The 7,612-nt window shown below is 36.5% G+C and overlaps 1 protein-coding gene across 1 annotated transcript in view; it reads right to left on the bottom strand.

The window, feature by feature from the left end:
• The window catches only part of PLEKHA5 (pleckstrin homology domain containing, family A member 5), a 155,517-nt gene extending 148,733 nt beyond the window's left edge, over window positions 1-6,784 (bottom strand). The window contains exon 1 of the mRNA XM_010022146.1: window positions 6,735-6,784. The gene's annotated coding sequence lies outside the window, so the exon portion shown is untranslated. The remainder of the gene's footprint in view (window positions 1-6,734) is intronic.
• Between the last annotated feature and the right edge of the window lie 828 nt (window positions 6,785-7,612).

Raw genomic sequence — 7,612 nt, 5'->3', positions numbered from 1 at the left:
GAAGGCCTATGTTAACAAGTTCCTATCCCCAAACTTTTACTTCCAAAGGTGGCTACTGATGCAACTTCTTCCCCCTTCAATATCACCTTCAGAGAATACCTTCCCTTCAACCAAATGCAAGAGCAAGTGAACACAGAGAAACAGCTATCTTCCACATTCAAAAGCAAGAGGCAAGGGAAGGAAGAGAAAGAAGAATAAAGTATTTAAATTCAGGTATTTACTTACTGAAACACAGAAAACACACTTATATAGGTACCATGTTGGCAGAAATCTCAGCAGTCAGGGCTGTAGAGCTATGCTGTGGAGCCAGCATTTGCCTCAAGCTTCACAGAGTTTTCTCCCTCTCTCACATGCACACAGAAGCATACCGAAGATCACTCTGAATGGCCAACCAAAGTGTATCTCAGGTTTAATGAAAGTGTAATTCATTATAATAACAGGCAGTGTAACATAAACACACGCAGGAAAAACAGGCTTAGCACAGCACCACAACAAACACTCATTTTGATCCAGTACAACAAAACACTTGCAGACCACACAAAAAAAGTAGGCTCTATTCCTTTAAAGTACAACATCATGTGCACCAGGTAAAATTTGGACCCGTAAAACTTCTACCAAACAGTGACTTCTCTGTTGGCAAATCTTACAGGATACCTGCCTCTGGACAGGTTTTGGAAGCATCCCTCAGTTCTAGGTACTGTGGAAAAGGAAAAGAAGCTGTGCAACACCCTGACACAAGAGGACAATGAAATATGGGTAACAGGTCTCAAAATAAGATGGCACAACAGTTATCTTTTTATCAAAGGGGGCAGGGTTTGGGGGAAAAAAATGCATCACTATTTCTAAAATAATGCAGCAACCATCTACATAGAAGTTACAATAGATCAGCATTTCCTTTGCTTTTTACCATCCTTCACACGATAGATATCAAAAATGAAGGACCACAGAAGAACTCACTTCCCTGTAATAATATCTGAAAAGTATAATATTAGCTTTATCTGCTATTACTACTCAATCACTCATTAAGACCAAAAGGGAGAAATATTATCACTTCCAAAACAACAACCTAAAACTAAGCAAGTTAACTTACTGATCTGTTAACAGCAAAAAGCTTGAGTGTCTTCACTGTCTTTCCCCTGGCTTTCAACGTTTCAAGTAATAACTTACATACAGATTTTTTTTTTTTTAAATAATTATCCATTAATTCTTTTAAGTGTTTAAAAAACTTGGTAAAAACCCCCAAAAAACCACAAAAATAAATCAGTAAGCTCCCTCACAGTTTCACACCCATCTTAATAAAAACCAAAGCATTCAAGGTATTATGCAATTTAGAAACATACTTCAGGAAAGAGACAGCTCAAAATATCAACCACCAACCTCTCGGTCAGAAAGAAACTTTTAAGCGCAGCAGTTCCTAACATTCACATTTGATATTCTACCTGTCGGACTAACTTTGAAACAGGTTCATAAGCCAGGGGTAATAAGCCCTGCCAGACACGCACACGAGTCAGACAACATGCTTTCACAGGGTGAACTTTTGCCACCCTTCCCTCTGGGAGAAATTCCATTGAGTTTGCTCCTAGGAAATCAGCTCTCTCACTCCTACTCTTTTTACTGACTTTCCACTGCCACTGTTCCTTTCTGCTTGGTTTAGCCTCCACTCCTCTCTCTTCTGCAAGTACTCCCACCCTTTTAGCCTTCTCCTTCAGCACACCACTACCTCCATTCTGTTCCTTCCACATTCACCCCACAAGCTGCTTTTTGGATGGAGTCCTACCTCTCCTCCTCTGACCCACACCCATTTCTTCCCATATCTAGAATCCTTCCACCTCCACACCCAGCTTCAGCATTGCAGTATTTTTGGTTCTTGAAATACTTCAGTGGAATAAAGAAGCAAATGCGTAAATAGATAACAAATTTGCAGGCATTCCTACAAAGTCCTCCCATTCTGAACTGCTTTGCTCCCTACAAAGGTTAAAGACATACATAATTTGTTGAATGTTATATCCCAGTTCACCCATCTAGCTATATGCCATTACTTACCATGTAAGAATGAACCAAACGAAGGCAAAGAATAAACTTTAGTCTTTCCTTAATTTTAGTAGAATAGAGGTAACAAGAAAAGAACTATATTTCTGGCAGGAGCACTGTGATTCTTACTGATGGAAGAAAACAGTCTGATCTGTTCTTATTTTTTTCAAATTCAATTTTTCCTTTCAAGAAAGTGCTTCTCTGCAAACATGACTACTTGTTCTTTGATTTTTCTGGAGAAAGCCTCAGCTGAATAGGAGAGGATCGTTAGAATGCACATAAAAGACAAAGGTTCAAAGAAAAGCTGAATACTCAATGAGCACAGGTTTATTTTAGTAAACAACAAAAACTCAAGGCTGAAAAAGATCTTATCCCTTTTAATCACTTAAATTTTTCTCACCTTCCCAATTTTCAAGCTACATGCCTACAATAAACAAACCTGCATTGATAAAAGTCTCTATAAAAGCACAGAAAACTTCTATTTGATGCAACAGTGAACTCGCTCATGTCAGCTTTGACTTGGGTTTGCCAATGCCTTGCTTTTGCAAGCAGCAGGGAAAAATTGTTCTGATAAATAGAAAAAGGTAAATTTCAAAACAAATTCCTAAAAATGAAACTTTAACCTTCTTAATTCATGAAGTCTTTAAGAACTTTTTCAGTCAGCTTTCCAGTTTACCTAGAAGTACTTCTGTAGAAGCTAAACTAGGTAGACTGATGGAACAGAATTCCTCAAATATCATCCTTGGATTGATTTCTAAAACAACTTCATTTGGTAAATTAATAACCTAAATAATATAAACCTGGTTAAAAAACAAAATCAACACAAAGATTCTAACATATATTCAGAACCACTGAAGTGAAAAATAGGAAAAAAGGCAAGCCAAGTAAGCAAATCCCTGAATTTAGATAGTTAGGTGATTTTAACCAGAAATAAGCGTTTCTTACACACATGTGTATGAGTAAATATACACACACATACACAAGGAAAAAGATATATTTATGTAATCAAAACCAGTGCCTTGGTGCCTAATGACTATGTAGTCATCATGAGGTACTAAAACCACCAAGGTGAAAATTCTTATTGATCTTAATAGATGAAGAGCCTGAAGCCTATCAACAGGTATGCCTTCTCTATTGACAAGCATCATACTGGGGTTGCCACAGGGGTCCATTTCCTCATGCACTTACAAATAATCTAAGTGACTTAAATTTCCTATACTACTATCCAGCTTAAATCTGTTTTGGGGATAAAGCCCTTAAGTTTTCAGAGCTCAGTGAGTGCTCAATATACTAAAAATAAATAACTAGACCAGTGAAGTATTCTATGCAGAACAAAAGAAAACCTCAAATTTTTCAGTCCTGTATCCCAGTTGTTGTATAAATAAAGATTACATCCAAACCAAGCATCACTTCAGAAATATTGACTGAGCTCCCATGAAGTGATGAGGAAAGGCTATCTGTGCACATTTCTAACATAAAGTAAACAAAACCAGACCTATTCATTCCTAAAGAAACAAAACCCTTTAACAATGTAACCACTTCTGCTGAGAACATACAGAATATATTATGGCATTGCATATTTTTTTAACCCCAAATAACAAACACCACCTTTCATCATTTGCATTTGTGGGGGATGAGGAGGATGGGGGAGGAGGGAAGAATTCTGTATTTATGGGGGATGAGGGAGGCAAAGAAGTATTAGAACTCACCGAATTAAACTAAATAAATAAATAAAATGCAAAAAGGGTCAAACTCCTAGCTAGCATCAACTTCAACTTATTAATACAACCCTATACAAAAATAAAGCTACCTTATGCAATGGAAACAACTCCTTGTCTATCCCTGTTTCAGAATAGCTTTCCTTCTTCAAGCAAATTCAATGACATGGGGGAAAAAACACACAAAAACCACATAATACCAAATGGTAAAATAGTCACCTTGGTATTTAATTGGTACTTCCTTATTCTGAAAACGTGTATACATCCCAAGGAAAAAAAAAAAGTGTCCTTTAAAAATAATCACATTTCAATGAAGTCTATATCCTGAGTCATTTGTTTGAAATGCCAGTCCAAGGAATGTTAAGATTTGGCTGACTATTATCTCCTCGACATTATCCCAATTTGATTATACAGTGTTTACTACATCAAAGCCAAAAAAAAAAAGCACAGTAATAGATTCAGCGACACACCCACTTGCAACACTGAAGACCTATTATTAAAGAACCATAAGAATAATTTTCAAAAGGTTTTTATTTTCAAACACAGTCTAGTGTAAGATCTTACCATAAAGCAAGGTTGTTAAATATTTTTATTCAACCCACATACTTGAAGCTGTGCCTCAGAAGTTGGGTGAAATTATTTATGTGATCAGGAAACTTGACTATCCTTGCCTGACTCTATTGGACACATTACAGAAACCCAACAGCCAAGTTTCATACGGTTGAATGCACCAATAGCATGCCATTAACATTCATTCCCTCATAGCTTTGTAACTCATACTGGAACATAAACCAACGTATTTCTTTCAGACCTGACCATGAACATGTTTTCAGTATTTTTAGTTTTAACATAGCTTTCTTATTCTGAAATCAACATAATAAACATGAATATTCAGCTAATCAGTACACCCAAATAAGCAGGTTACAGTTCAAAATCCACTCGTGGGGGTGCCTGTATAGCACAAGGTCACAACACGCTGTGTTGTTTCCCACTCATGCAGGAGCACTACAGCAATTTAGATTCAGACAACTAGAATTATTATAATCAACACGTCTTCCAGAGTTACACTGCCTGGGATTACAAGATAGTGATTATAATGTTGTCACCCTGTCTACCTTAGCTCTCACATCATCTCTAGCACTGGCAAGGCTGAATGCTAGACAACTTTAAAAGGAGAAGCTATCGTTGGGCAGAAGTTTAAATTCAGCCTGAGAGGCTACAAAACAAACACGTATTTAATTAAGGAAGCCAAACTGGTCATACCACGTGAGCCTTTCAGCAGGCTTGACAGCACTATCCCTGCTATCCTCCTACATGTATCAAATCAGAGAAGTGTTGTTTGTGCAACATGTTTTCAAAGATGCAGCAAAACTTTTAAATATAAACAGAGCTATTTAGTGCTGGCTATCAACAAAACAATCAGCTTAATGTACATCCTAACACTTGTGATAACACTTGAACACCAGATCTTGTAAGTACAGGAGTACGCAAACAACCTACCACTTCGTTTCTCCATAAGCGCATCAGTCAGTACAATAGCTGTTCACATGCTTTTTCTTATTTTAAGAAAACCCAAGTAGCTATTTTCCAGTTACTGTAGCTAATACATTGTTCATAAGTTTATTCTATGAAAACGAGTTCCAGCTGAAAGTCTAGAACTCTTTTATATTATATACATGTGCAAATGCAACTTTCTTTTATTTTCACTCATTTTCATTTAATAATCTGAACAGAAAATGAGAGGTGAAAATCTTAGTACATTTCCGTCCTCAATCTGGTCTAATTCTTATGAGTTGCCAGGGTAATGTAAATTACAAGAAGGCAGAATATAACAGGAAAACAAGTATGTTATTTATTAGCAATAAGTCCCCTTCCAGAGAGCACAGCACCAATTCTCACCAGACTTTTGGAGCATTATCTTTCAGTAATCTTTTTTTAATTTTGTTTAGTATCAAATCAAACATGTTCCTATATAAAATAAACCATGCAACACATACCTAAAACTCACCTCACCAATGCAAATTACACAGAGAAGCTACCTTCTGCTCAACACTAAGACACAAATAAACCTACCTGCAACCTCTAACTTCTATGTCTTTTAGTAACCTTCACTCATAGAAGCTATTCCACTCATGACACTATTCATTTAAAGACAGCAAACCAAACACATGATGTAGTAAGTAAAAAGTCCTGAACAGATTGAAAAAAGGCTGAAAATTCTTAAATAACAGGAAAAAAAAAGCATACCAACTGGATGAATGTATGCAGATGCCACTTTAAAATTTTCTGGATAAAGAGGGTCTGACTATCTAAAGAGGAAAAACCTTGTAAGAAGTTTGTACAGATCTGATCAACACGATCTCTGGACTTCTACGTAAGAGCTCTATCTCCAGGCCTCTCATTCAAAAAGACAGTATGTACAGCAAGTCTATCACAGTGGACACACACCTCAAAGCATACTAAAACCTTAACAAAAATAACCATGAAAACCAGTGCTAAAAGCAGAAACAGGTCTGCAAAGAAGTCAGCCACATTAAACCTTCAGAGTTGCTTTTAACAACGCAGTAACTGGAGAACAGGGCTGAATCAAGACTCCTCCCAGTGATGAAGTAAGATCTTGCCTTTCTGAAAGCATTTATGGTACGACAGTGATACACACACGTGTCAAACAGACAAACTCAAGGTTTTCTGGACTTGCAAGGACATTTGTTGCTGGATGATTACACTCACAAAAGAAATTTCATTTGAATTTGCATCCTTAAGCAGCCTTAATTAAGAAGTATTAAGACAAAAATTCAAGAAATTATTTTAGCTGTGCAGAATTCAGTAAACAAAGGACTACATACACTATGACGAACTTGAATACTCCTTTTAGATGTATAGCATAACATTTAAATTCAGTTCAGAATACATTCAAGATTACAGCAACATTTAGACAAACTAACTGAAAATTACAGTATTGTGACAGATAAACATTCAACTTACTTCACATAATATCTTGCACCTTCAAAAGTATAAGCTTCCTCCCAACCCGTGGGTAAGTCTGAAAAACAAGTAGCAAAACATTTCAATTAACTTTTGAGATGCTGTTAGGCATACTGGTCTACTCCCTAGAACTAAGGTAGTTAAAATACTGTGTGTCTGACTCCACATGTTGAAAGCTTTAGCCCAATAAACAAATATTTTAGAATTGACTTACAATACTGTCTCAGTTTAAATTCTGTAATCCAAGAGAAGCTGTATGCATGAAAATCTGATTTGGATGTTTCATTCTCAAATAATAACTATATGGGCTTAAGGCTGTCCTTACTTAATGATGTTCCTTCCTTTGACCAGTAACTAGAACTCACTGTCATCACCAGATCTTTCAGCCCTGAACTTCAGTAGCATCAAATTACCTGACAGGCAGAGATCTAAACAAAATCCACTTACTGAGTTTGCATTACATGCAAGTCACAAGCATCTTAACAGGCATGATATCAACTACACCACAGAGCATCGGCATTTTATTAGCATAATTCTACCACTGTTGTGACTAACAAGTGTTCCTGCAGTGTTTACAACTCCATTCAATTCTACATGAAAATAATTTTCAATGCAAAGCTAGTGGAGGAAGCGGGTACATCTTCTCCTCTATTATCATACTTAAAAGTCAGGAGCCCTCATATAAAAAAACCCCACCGCTAATGGTCAATTCTTTTCAAGTGACAACTTCCTGATGTAATAGAAGCTCTGAAAATATTGGGCAACTCTAGGTACATTACTACCCTTAAAAGTTTACCTCAGTTAATAAAACCAATAATTGACTCATAGGACTCACTCACTGAATTACAAAAGCAAGAATGCATTTCCTAATTAAAAGA

Source organism: Nestor notabilis, unplaced genomic scaffold, assembly GCF_000696875.1.
Source record: "Nestor notabilis isolate BGI_N333 unplaced genomic scaffold, ASM69687v1 scaffold49, whole genome shotgun sequence".
In the NCBI taxonomy this organism is placed as follows: Eukaryota; Metazoa; Chordata; class Aves; order Psittaciformes; family Psittacidae; genus Nestor; species Nestor notabilis.
The sequence above is the reverse complement of the archived record's forward strand: the minus strand, read 5'-3'. Positions and strand labels throughout refer to the sequence as shown.